Here is a 13,659-nt window from a genome sequence, read left to right on the forward strand (position 1 = left end):
TTAAAACAGTTTTAGATGAAAGGACAAATAGCTTCCCCAATCTGGTTCCAGAATTTTTGAAAAAAGATGGGTTGGACCTCATAAGGGCCTGGACTTTTAGTAGGATTCATCTGAAAGAGAGTCTATTTAATCTCTTCAGGATGAGGACAAAGAGTTGCTATCCCTATCCTTGATAAAATTAAGGCTTGAAATGGAAGAGATTTTATTACTACAACACTGGCTAGTTGTTAAAGTCTTAATGAAGTATTGTCTAGCCATGCTCTTAAGGATTTCTTGGTCATGAATCCAAGTTCTATTATCATCTTGAAGGCACAAAATTTTACTTCTTGATTTCTTAATTTTTGCAATAGTATGGAAGTACTTAGTATTCCATTCTGCAAATTTTCTCCAATTTAGACTAGCCTTTTGAGCCCAAATCACTCTCTCTTTGTGGTAGATATTTTTAAGTTCAACAAGTAATTCCTTCTCTAGGTTAAACAAAAAGTGATAAAAATTCTTGCTTAAACTTATCTGGATGCCATCTATGCGTTTTAACAAGATTTTTTCTTTTGCATAGCAATATTACCAAAACATTTTTATTCCAATCCTTGACAGTAGAAATAAAAGAATTAATTCCATTAAGATAATTCATATCATTCAGCTTCCAGTTTCCCACAAAGAATTCATTAAAATCAGGATGCATTAAACAAACTTCCTTGCAACGAAAGGGGAAGGGACCATTGAGTTTATTAGGAAAAATTTTAACAAGTAAAGGACAATGATCACTATAAGTTCTAGGAAGGTGAAGTACCTCAGTATTAGGGTATGTGTTCAGCCAGCTTGGATTTTCCAGTGCTCTGTCCAAGCGTTCACATATCAGTTCCAACCCTTCTCTAGCATTAGTCCAAGTGAAAGGGTTTCCATGAAAACCCAAGTCCACTAGGGAAGCAGCATCAACCAGTAAATTGAGATCAGTACACTGAGTAGTATTGAAAGATCTCCCACCAGACTTTTCCGATTGATTAGTCACTTCATTAAGGTCTCCTAACACCAACCAGGGGGTAGATGGAGGGGGTAAAGTCGATCGAAGTTCACCCTAAAGCTCATGTATTTTTTTGCTAGTACTAGGAGCATAAATGCCCGTAATTAGCACTTCAGGTTGGTTGGGGTTAAGTTTGAAAAGGGCATGCAAATAGTGTGGCGTTTTCTCGGAATGATCAATGAGGGAAACAACATTAGGATTGTAAAACATCCAGATACCCCCCCTCCTACCTTTAGCTGGCACCACCAAACATTTATCGAATCCCAAGCATTTCCCTACTGGCTTAGCTCTATCCTCATCATTTTTAGTTTCTAAGATGATAAAAATGGAAGGTCTATGGTTACTAATCATATCCCAAGCGTAAAGAATAAATTCATTCTTGCTAGCACCTCTCACATTCCAGATGACTAATTTCATATTAAGATCTGGTAAAGAAGTTGGATGAAAACCTGAAAATTTGAGATATTCAACTGGAATCCATGGAAAGAATTTCTCCCAATCCTTCCACTTGTCCATTTGGTTCAACAAGGCAATGTCTGTCATCATTAGAGGTTTGATCGAAGCCTGAACTTCCTTCCCTGCTCCGATGTTCGCTCCCCAGTATCTGAACTCCATTTGCAACCCCACAATTCCTTTTAGCACCGTGTAGGTTGTCGTATGGTTTGATAGCAGCTCTAAGTCGAGCTCTACTGTTTTTGACCCCAAAGCATAGCTTGTAGGACTTTTTGGTGGTGGAAGAAGAGGGGTGAGAGGAATTTACGGATTGAAAGGTGGAGATGGGAGTGGGAGGTTGGAGTTCGATTGGTAAAGGTTCAGACTGTCTGGTTGGAATGCTTTGAGATGGATGAGAGAGTTGTGCATTAGCGCAATCTTCCCGTTGGTCAGCTGGTTCTCTGTAGATGCCCATAGGAGAGGATTCCCCATCGATCTCGCTGGCATTGTGTGGATGAATGGATTGATTGATGGGTCCAAAGGTGGTGAGCGAATCAGCAGTGGTTTCTGTGTGGGGTATGGAGTGAAAGCAAGGCGAAAGGACAGGGATGACCGCACTTGATGGTGCAACGCTTGATTCCTTTTGAGGGTTGATGGAGGTGGAGAGAGTGGAGGAGGGGTTGCAGCGTTCAAGGGTTATGGTGACAGTGGAGGAGATGATGGAGGAGATAGGGGGTGGTGGTTGGTTGATTTGCTGGAGATTTCTCTCCATGTTTCGGATTCTTGCTGAGCGACGGACAACTCTCTTCAATTCGGTCGGAGACGAGTATACTGTGGTTTCCTTTCCATGGTAGTTGTTTTCAGTGGGTGAGGAAGATGCACTGGTTTGGTTAGTCATGGTTGTTTTTAAATTCTGGCATTGAAGAGTAACGGAGGAAGAAGAAGGGGCACCTCCGGCAATGACCAGTGGTATTTGAGACACGTGGCAATGCTTGGTTGAGGTATTGTCCATGGGTATGGAAGCTGAAAGGATTTCTTTCTCGGAGGTATCCGAAAGATTTTTGGAGATACCTCTATCATTCCCAATGCACTTTTCTCCAATTGTAGAAAACTTAACTGCATTTTCATCATTGTCTTTTTTCAAAATTTGCCAATTATTTCCTTTCCATGGAAGTTTCGTTTTGTTGGGTTGTTTGTTTCGGTTTATTGGTTGGGTGGGGTTGTTACTAATATTTTTTTTCATTTGGTTATTTTTCTGTTGGGCTGAGATATTGGGCTTGGAGTTTCTTTTTTTCACCACAATTGTCCAAGGCCCATACGAGATTGGGTCAGCTTCAAAAACCTCAGATGGAGAGATAAAGGATGGGCTTTGGTTGTTATTGATACTGTTGTTAGTGGACAAGTTGTGAGTGGACAACAATTCAGAGTCCACTAATTCGGAGGTAGTGGAGTTAGTGAAGTTAATTAGGTAATGAATTAGTGGGGTTAGTGGTAGCTGAGGTGGAAGCAATGGAAGTTGAGTGATTGGCATGGTTGGATTGAATGGATTGAAAGTTGGTTCGAGGAGAGGGATGAACAAGGTTGGAAGAACATTTATCCTTAAGGTGGCCTATTTTCCCACAAGTTAAGCAAAGAGAGTGAATATTTTCATATTCAATCAATTTCCATTGATTCCCAACCCATACTGAAGTTACCAAGGGATCATTTAGGTTTATGACCAAGCAAACCCTAGCGTACCGAGCACGAGTAAGATGGTCTGTAGCGTAATCAACACGCAGAGGATTTCCAGCTATTTTTGCAATTTCAGACAATGCTTCCTTCTCATAATATTCAACTGGAAGCTCAGGAAATCTGATCCATATTGTCATTGAATCAAAGGGGTTCGTAGATGGTCGGAAATTGGGTTTCCATTTTGAGATCATCAGATAGTGATCTAAAATGAACCAAGGTCCACCAAGAAGAGCTCTTTCATAATCATCAATCATGGAGAATCTGAATAGATAGACATTTTGACCTAGATCAATCACTTCTAGGGTACCCTTAGGCTTCAACATTATCCTTACTCTTTGTGTCATAAAAGATGGCCTAATGGATATTCCCAAGCATTTTCCCATTAAGGTGAGCTTCCATGGTTGTCTCAATCTTTCCAAGGTTTTCTTTGAGAATTGAACTTCCCTGGATTCATCTGGTGGATCAAAATCCTTGTCTTCCTATTCCAAAGAACTTATTTGTAATCTTTTGGCTTCATCAAACCACTGAGTGGAGCGTGCCACTGCATCTTTGAAGGAGAGTGGAAGGTTGGTGTTGTTTGCCGTTTGATTTCTATTTTCTTTTTCTTGCTCCTTGATTTCCTGATCATCCATGATTTCATCTGGCATTTCAATTTGTTGAATGGCTACATCATTCGTGATCATAACATCTTGAAGATTATTGTGACTAATATCCATAGTAGTAAGTTGGAACGAAATGAACGCTTAGAAGAAAACCTGCAAAAAACAAACAAGCAAAAGAAACAAATGAAATTGAAGAAGAAAGAAAACCTAATCTTCCTAAGGAGACTCCCAGAGGCTCCCTCGCTAGAAGCGAGAAGGTGGTTCCCCAGTTATCAAACTTAGGTTGAAAAGGAAGCTAGGGAGAAAATTCTAGAGAGAGAAAACATTTTCTATTTTTTTTGTAGCGCGCCCATATTGATGCATTTAAGAAATACTTTAATGAGAATATACCATGAGACTTACTGAACACCTACAACTCCTCTGTTTTTTTCTCCCTTTCCTCTACTAGGGTACTGTTTTCTTGGTCAATTTAGGTTTGAAATATTCCGGGAAAAAAGAGACTATTTTCGACCCCTTCTCTTAATTTGATTTAGCTATTATCTTTTAAATTTAATAAATTTTCACAATATAGGAAGAGAAGTCTATGTTTGTTCGTCTTCATATTGTTGAGTTAGTTTTGGTAATGTTTTTTGTTTCCTCGTAGTGGATATTATTGGAGTTAGTGAAAGTGTTTAATCCCTTGATTATTTCCTTAGCATAGTAAGGCTTATATACAAGATATTACAATAACACTTGTAGCCGTTAATACATCAATCAAGGCTACTATTACAATGAGATATTATTCTTTAGCTACACGTGAGAGACTACTATTCTTGCTAATAATACAAGATTTGTTAAGGTAATGCCTAATTATTTAATATTAGTTTTATATGCACGCGATGCGTGCGGATATAAGAAATAAATTTGTGTTATTACATTTAAACCTGAAATAACAGGTAAAAAATATAATATAAAAGCGATGCGTGCGAATATAAGAAACATATAATTTAGATAGAACCGAATGCATATAAACAGATTGATTAAAATGGTAAGAATTTATTTAAGGGGCTAGATTCATTAAAATGCTTCTTTTGGCTTTTCCTATTGGATAGGTTGTCATTATACCTCTATTCAATAAGTGTGGAGGGTAATTTAGTAATCCAAGGGGGACACCAAAAGTGGATTTACTGAAATAACATCACCTCTTCACTTATATAATAGAGATTACACAAGATATTTACGGAATATACGAAATGCAATCATTTCATATATTCTAACATACTCCCTTAGTCGAATCTGGAGGTTGTCGTACGTTGAGATTGTTCTAGAAATCTTCAAAAAATACCAAAGGAAGACCCTTAGTAAATATATCTGCAATCTGATATCGAGATGGAACATGTAATACACGTACGTGTCCACATGAAACTTGTCACGAACAAAATGGATATCCATTTCAATATGTTAAGTACGCTGATGTTGAACTAGATTTCCGGAGAGATACATCGCACTAACGTTACCGCAATAGACTAAAGTAGCCTTCTGAATAGGACAATGAAGTTCTAGGAGGAGATTTCGTAGCCAACATGACTCAGAAATCACATTAGCCATACCCCAGTATTCGGCCTCTGCACTCGAACGTGACAAAGTAGCTTGCCGTTTAGCGAACCAAGATACCATGTTATCACCCATAAACACACAATAACCAGACGTCGAATGCCTAGTATCAGGATATTCACCCCAATTGGCATCTGTATAAGATATAAGAGCGGTTATAGAGGATGGATACAAATGTAAGCCATGATCAATAGTACCCTTCAGGTAACGACAATGCATTTGAGCGCATGCATGTGTTCCTCCCTTTGATGATGCATGAATAAACACACTTGTTGCACAACATAAGTAATATCGGGCTTTGTGAAAGTTATGTATTGTAGTGTGAAGGAAATATATTCCCTTGGTCCAAGTTTGTATTTAATGCTAAGTCTAATAAATGCGGTTCAATATTAATTAAGAAAGTTAATTATTCAATTACATCAAGTGATCTGAATGCCTAGCTAGAGGCCGCTTCAGTTCAAGTGGAATCAATATTAGTAATGCCACAACTTACTCTTGACTGAACCCGTAGGGTCACACAAATAGTGCGTGAACAAATCAAGTATTTAGGTGAATATTATATTCAATAAAAACTCTAACAATGTATATTCGAAAATGATGGATGTTGGTTTCAGTGGGAGATTAACAAATCATCAAAAGACAAATACGAGAATTTTTGTCCGATACGAAGATATAACCGGAAGCGGAAATATGGTTCGTATCGAAAATATTATCTAAGTTATAAATGTTACCGGGAATGAAGATATTGCCGGAAACGGAAATATGGTCCATATCGGAGACATAAATATTACCGGAGTCGAAGATATTACCGGAAACGGAAATAAAGTTCGAATTGGAAAATATTAACGGAAATAGAAATATTGCCGGAAACGGAAATCTTACCGGAATCGAAAATATTATTGGAAAAGGAAATATTGTTCGAGTCGAAAATAATTTCGGAATCGGAAAACAAATTGGAAGCACGACGAGCAACAGGCCAACGCGCAAGCGCTGACCCATTGCTCGACGAGCCAACCCGCAAGGCAACATCGCACTGCCAAGCACAAGGCAACATCGCACTGCCAAGCACAAGGCCCAACGGCAACGCAAGCACGCCAGGCAGAAGACCTAGTGGCCAACGCATGTGAGTGCTTGTTGTGCATGGATTATGCATGGGTTGTGCGTGCATGCTTGGGAGCCAAGGTTTCTTTCTTTGCAAGAAACTTGAGCCACAAGCAAGTGTGATGGCCGGTATCCTTAGGGTGTTTAGGGTTTTTGGATTTTTCCTAAAACGGCCTAAAATGCTTCTAGGGTTTTCCTATTTCCTATAAATACTAGTTGTATGATCGTGAAAATAATACAATACACAACATACTTTTCCTATCACATAAAGTGAAATCCCGAATCCCTAACACCTTATATTAAATCCTAGTTGGTTGAATTGAAGGCGGATCTGAACGTACTGTGGACTTTCTACGGAGGGACGACATTTGAAGTCCTAGACTTGTTCTTGTTCGGCATGGGAGAAACTAGGGAGGGCACGCATTATTTATTGTATGTCACCTAGATTATGCTAACTGATTATGTGCCTTTAACATGAATTCTAGCAATTAAGGTTTTACGCATGTTCATTGTATTGTTCATAACCTAACAATGGCATCAGAGCCCGTTGTTTAATTGCATAATCAATTATAATTAACATAGATTAAATTTTATAAATATGCAAGGAATTAAAGGGGTGAATTGCTTTCGTGGTAATTAATTGAAAATTCTATGCGATTATTTAATTATATGTTCGCAGGAATTTTCGACAGTTTTGTCAATACTCATCGGAATCTTATGATTCCACATGTAAATAACATTTTAAAATTCTCAAATTCAAAGCTTAACTATGAATTTCGGAGGTTTTACTTTTTCGGATGCATAATTATAATTTTTTATGATGTTCAAACTAATATTTGCCAATCTTGTTTGTTATTCTTGAATTAATAATTGACCTACTACATATGATTAAAAATTTCAAGATTTAAATTCATTATCTATGCTACCTAATTTGTAATTATAATTAATTTATTGAATTTTTGGATAAATTGGCTTTGATTGGGATCTCATGTTTAAAAGACCATCTACAATTGTTAAAGGTTGAAACTTTTAAAATTTTATAAGCCCTAATTTTTATCCCTAAAATTGATGAAATCGGAAATCTTTTTAATTAATAAATTTCCGATTTTCTCCTAAATTCATGAAATTAATACGTTTTATTCATTTGTCATGAAATTTGAATATTATGAATTTTTTTATTTTTATAAACTTGCTCACGAACTTGCACGCACGAATAAATGGATAACTTAGTGTGGCCTTAAGGGGTGTTGCGGTGGTGTGTGTGTGCAGGACGAGCAAGGGAGCTCGTGGCTCGTGCGTGCCACTGCTGCAGTGTGCAAGGGTGCGTGGGAGTGTGCGGTGTGCGGGCTATGGCATGTGCGTGGTGCGGTGTCGTGTGCGAGTGGGTAGGCAAGGCAAGCAGCAGGCAGGCGCAACATGAGGCCATGCGCGTTGCAAGCGCTGCTGCGTTGGCTGGGGCTTTGTGCAAGCGCGGCAGTGTGCTGCTATGTTGGTTGGGCTTCGCGTCTTCGACCATCGTGGCAGTGCTGCTGCTGCCTTGACGAGGCATGAGCTTCACGCTTATGGGCCTTGCCTTGGTAGCTCACATACTCGTGCTATGGCTTGTGCCATTGTGCCCGTTTGTGCGGTTTTGATTTTCCGTTGAGCGACAAATTTATTTAATTTTATTTTCGTGCTTATAATTTTTTCTCGTAATTTAATTTTATTAGTTTAATTATTATAAATAACTTTACACTAATTATTTAATAAAATTAAAACCTTGAATAAATTATAATAAATTTATTTAATTTTTATCAACTAAAAAATCAAATAATTGGATTTAAAATAATTATTATATGAGGTTTAAAATTTTAATTAAAATTTTGGTTTTCGATTGGACTTGGAAAAATATTTTTATGTTTAAAAACTATTGAAGCATATAATTCTTGGTTTGAGTGGGAGCTTTTATTCATATTTGGTTAAACCTTGATTAGGTCCTTATTTCCTTAGCAATAAAACATGATTAGAACAAATAAGGTCAAATAATTGGTAGATTCTTGATCCTTAATTAGTTGTTGCGAATATTATGTGATGCAATTTTCTTCTAACTTGGTAAGTGGGTCATTCATTGATAAATGAATGGGTGAATGATATAAATTGTGTGTGTGTGTGTGTATATATATATATATATATATATATATATATATATATATATATATATATATATATATATATATATATATATATATATATATATATATATATCATATATATATATATATATATTGTTCTGCAGGTTGCGGAAAGTGACTAGTATGGTCCAAATAGGATAGAAAATATGGTCTGCGTACCATTAATTTTGAATGTAAATTATGATCTAGAGTACCATAAGTTTTATTTAAATATGCTATACGTACCATTAGAATGTTGTAATAACTAGATTAGTTATTCAAGTTTGGAATTCTTATTTGGTGAAAGTGGCGCCTCCCATGGTGAAGTTCGAGATCGAAGATTCATTACCATTTTCAAGACGGAGTTTGAAGTTGAAGATTCAAGATGAAGTAAGGCCATGCTAGATCATAATTAATTCTTATGCATGCTTTAAGATATTTATTGCTTTAAATATGTCTTGAAATTATGCATGAGAATGTGGCTTGATTATTTTGCATGATTAAAGATTTTAGTTCACTTCAAATCTAACCAACATAGTAAAGCCTTAAGTTCCAAACTTAAAAATTGAGTTAACAAGTGTCATTCCAAAACAACACTTACTTTCTAACCTTTATATCAAGTTAGTGATAGTTTTCCGCCAAAGTGAGGTGTCACTTCTTGATCTTAAAGGGGCAAGGTACACCATTAGTTGTGAGTACATGTTGATTTTGGTTATTGTATAAGTAAGGAGTCCTTTTATGTCGTGGCAAATGGGATAGGTTTCCCTAATAAGTTCTTAGACGTACCTATCAACCAAGAGTAAATTCTAGACTATTAGCAAAAGATTTGCTAACCTGAAATGTTTTAGGATTAAGAAAAGCCAAAACATGCTTAATTCTTTAATGATTTTAAGGATATTGGACATATTTTATTCACACCTTTCGGAACTAAATATTTCGAATAAAATACATATTGACTTGTTTAAATTGCATGTTTACTTTTTCAAGTTATTATTCATGAAATCATGATAAATGTTTAGACTTTGCATGCTTCAATGTATGTTTTAATTATTGTTTATAATTAAATATCTTCCACTGCAACAAATCCTTTTAGAAAGGTAACAATAAATTCCCTCGATTGGTAGTGATTCCAGAAACGATTCACAGATTGAGAGAAAATGAGAAATTTAAAATGTATGTTTCTTATAGAGACTTTTCTGGTTTTTTCAACTATCAAAGTTGAATAGTAAACCAATACGTACTTATGAATCCAAAATACGATGTAGTTTTGGAATCATGAAGCATTGAGTTTACCACTCAAATTTTACTAATGGTTAACAACCAAATATCTTTGTCCATTTATTTCTCGAATGAGTCTAGTTACTAAACATTCGAATGGATTGATTCTCATAGAACTTTAGAAGCTTTTGGTGAGATCATCTAGATTAAGCAAATGTTAAACATGAATGAAATGGTAAGAACTTTGTTGAAATGCCATTGGACTTGTCTAACAAAGTATAAAATTCAACACTTGAGAAGTCAATTCTTAAGACTATAAGAAAGAGTACGCACAAGAAATAGGAAAACAAGGAACAAGTGAAAGGAATTTACAATTTTGTTTCCACCTATAAGTTTATGTTTAAAGAGAAGTGACCTAGAAATCAAACTTCCTAGGTATCATATACCGCTTTAGGTTATTGCTTCGGTAATAAGTCAAACAATGGAAGCTAGCTAGGCTACACTAATTACTTACAAGTTGGAAATGAAGCATGACAATGCTACATTAGATGTAGGGTCATTTAGTGTGTTTTAAGTCCTTTCCAGGTTGGAACTTAATGGCTATTTTGTTCCATAATTAGCATACCTAAATTTCTGTTTCAAACACATAAATACTCACATTCAAATAAAACAAAAACAATGTTTTTTTGTTTGTTTGAATGAAATGGTTATTTAAGGGTTGAGTCATGTATGCATTATTAAAACAAACAACTCTTTAACAATAAGAACTTACTAGGTTCAAATCAATCTCTTGATTTGAGTTCCACTAATCTTTTGCATTGTTGCTTATACCATATCAACAAGTAACATTCTAAAGCTCTATTTTGATGGACTTTTGAAAGTTGATTGATTTCTAAACCATTCAAGGCAAGCTAGTATTACTTGTTGAAAGTAACAAAAGAAATAAATTATTGTAAGAACTCCTAAACAATAGAGTTCAAAGCTAAAGAAAGATTTTATTACTTTATTATTTCAACTTGGTTTGAGTTAATATGGATTCATTTACTCAATGTGATATAAATTTGAATATGTTGGCTAGTTCAAAGATTCATAGAGAAGTATAAAATCCACTTGCCAAGAAGTAAAAAAAGATCTAGATTAGATCTTGTTGATGGTTACTTAGACCAAGAATGATCATCAATAAATTGTGTGTTGTAATTTCACAATCGAGCTCCATAATACATGGTATATATCTAATTTGGAATGATTGAAGTCAATTGGTACTTAATTCGATCAATGATGAATTATAAAGATTTTTCCTATAATTTATATATAAGATGCTCAACTACCATCACACTAAACCAAATTCGACAAAGCTATTTAAAAGTAATTTCAGAATATCTTTTCATAATGGCCCTGTTTGGTTAGGAGCTTTTAGCTGTTCGCTAGTCTGACTAGCTATTAGTTGTTAGCTGTTTGTATTAGCTGGTTTGACTAGCTGGTTGAATTAGTTGTTTGTGTAAAAGTGTTTGGTAAATTAGTTTAGTTGTTAGCTGTTTAATATGTAAAATGACCATTTAGGACATTGGCATAATTTGTTGTTTGATACTTTATTTCTTATTAATATTAGACAAATGGTTTATTGTGTTGATTATTTCCTTTTTATTTCTTGAATAAGCATTGAATAAATAAAACAAGTTTATTTCAAATAATAAATTATTCTTAATTTAAAAATTTAAATATATAAATTCTTGATTTGCAAATAGAGAAATATTACTAATAATATTACAAGCATGATTGCAGTAGTTTTCAAGTGTTTCAATATAATTTTAAATTTAATACAATACACAAGTCTAGTATAACAAATACATTGAACATTCAAACATCAAGTAAGACGAAAATTGAGGTCAGATGAAGGAGGCTAATGTAAAACCAAAATTCTGAATTTAAATTGTAAAAAACGTTAAAATTCTATACTCAATTAGAATTAGAAAGTAAAAAAAATGTTTACATGGGAGCTTAATGTTTCTTATTCAACAAACTAAGGCCCGAGTATAGATATATGTTTCATTGTGATTTATTTCAATGAGACACAAGAGTATTTTTTCTACCACGAATATTGAGAACATAATGTTTGTTTACTCGAAATAGTGCCCTTTTGGAGATTCGTTTCCAAATTGATAAGTGGGAGAAAATAGACCTCGAAAGTCTTCCAGGCGAATAACAAACAAAAACGGATATTGTGGAAGCTTTTAGAAGTTCTTCAGAAAATCTGAACACTTATTCTCTAAAGGATTTTGGAAATGGCTTTAAATAATAAATATCTTAGAAGACTTTATAAGTGCTTCAAGGAGAATAGAATATTCAAAGGACTTTCAAAGTGGCTATTGATATTATATTGTTTGATGTTCTATACCCATGAAGGCCTAGAGTTCGACTAAGTCACTAAAACTATGAGATTCTTCTATTAGATAGTGAAGGAACCTATAACTTGAAGTCAAACTATTAAGAGTAATGAGTTTGTGACTTGTAGGCAAGCTATGACGAAACTAGGATTCCCTAAAATGGTTAGAGGCCATAAACAGACTCAATGTTTTGATGACAAAATTGAAATTTTGTAGATTTGCAAGAATGGATTTACACGTGTTGGTTGCAAATTGATTTTAAGGATAAAAAACGTCAAACATAGAATTATGTTGTCACACAAAGCTAGATTAGTTCCTAAAGGTTACAAGCGTCACAACGTTGATTATGTTGAAACCTTATGCATAATCAAAATACTTAAGTCTATAAATCAAGCAATTATTGCATATTGGTACATATAGAAATTGGATGACAAAACATATTCCTCAATCAAATGTTGGAATAAACTATGTATATGACATGTCATAAGATTTTTGGATCTAAATAATGCTTGAAATTAATGCTAGCTTATGAAATCCAAGTATGGATTTAGGTAAGCAATTGGGAATTGTAACTGTATTTTAGTGAAACTAATAAGTATTTTAGTTTCATAAAATATACATAATTCTTATAGATATATAAGAAGTTTAGTGGGACTACCTAAAATTAAATTGGTCCTATGTGTATCACACATATCTCTCTATTGTAAAGTGACATTCAAATGGTAATGACTTAGATTTGAAATTATTTATCAATATTGGACCAAGGCGAAACTTAGTACATACTGGGTATTAAGATCTATTACGAATATCTTAGTTTATTATTTTGGATTAAGTAATGGAATTTATTAAATCAAACATGAAAGACTCCATTGGAGATATTCGACCCATATGAATAAATCTAGGTAATGAAAGTTTGAACTATGTATAAGCATTTACTAAGTTAAAACATTAAAGGATACAAATAAGATTCTTCACATTAAATGTCAAGGAATTTTAGCTAGATACAATATCTATTGAAACTGGATGAGCTAAAGTTACATGGATATAATTCAATTGAGAATTATTCTGCAAAAGAATTTATCATGTATGATATAATATGAGGAACCCCAAAAATGTATCATATTTCTTTAGGAATGACGAACATATACCGATTTCTATTGATCTAAGTAAAGATCAACTAGATTGAGATCAAGAAGATCTTATGGTACTTGAAAAGGTCATAGGAGTAATTCCTAATTCAAGGGAATAAAGATAGGCTAAATATTGATGCTACACGCATAAACACTGGCAAAGGATCAAACAAGATATTTTCGGAGTTAACCATTGGCAAAGGCGAGTTATATGCATCGTGGTTTAAAATGGAAACACGGATGGAAGAGTATGTATTGTCGCATGGGAAATTAAATGTTAATTTCTATATTCTAAGA

This window comes from Spinacia oleracea, chromosome 1, assembly GCF_020520425.1.
Source record: "Spinacia oleracea cultivar Varoflay chromosome 1, BTI_SOV_V1, whole genome shotgun sequence".
Classification (NCBI taxonomy): domain Eukaryota; kingdom Viridiplantae; phylum Streptophyta; class Magnoliopsida; order Caryophyllales; family Amaranthaceae; genus Spinacia; species Spinacia oleracea.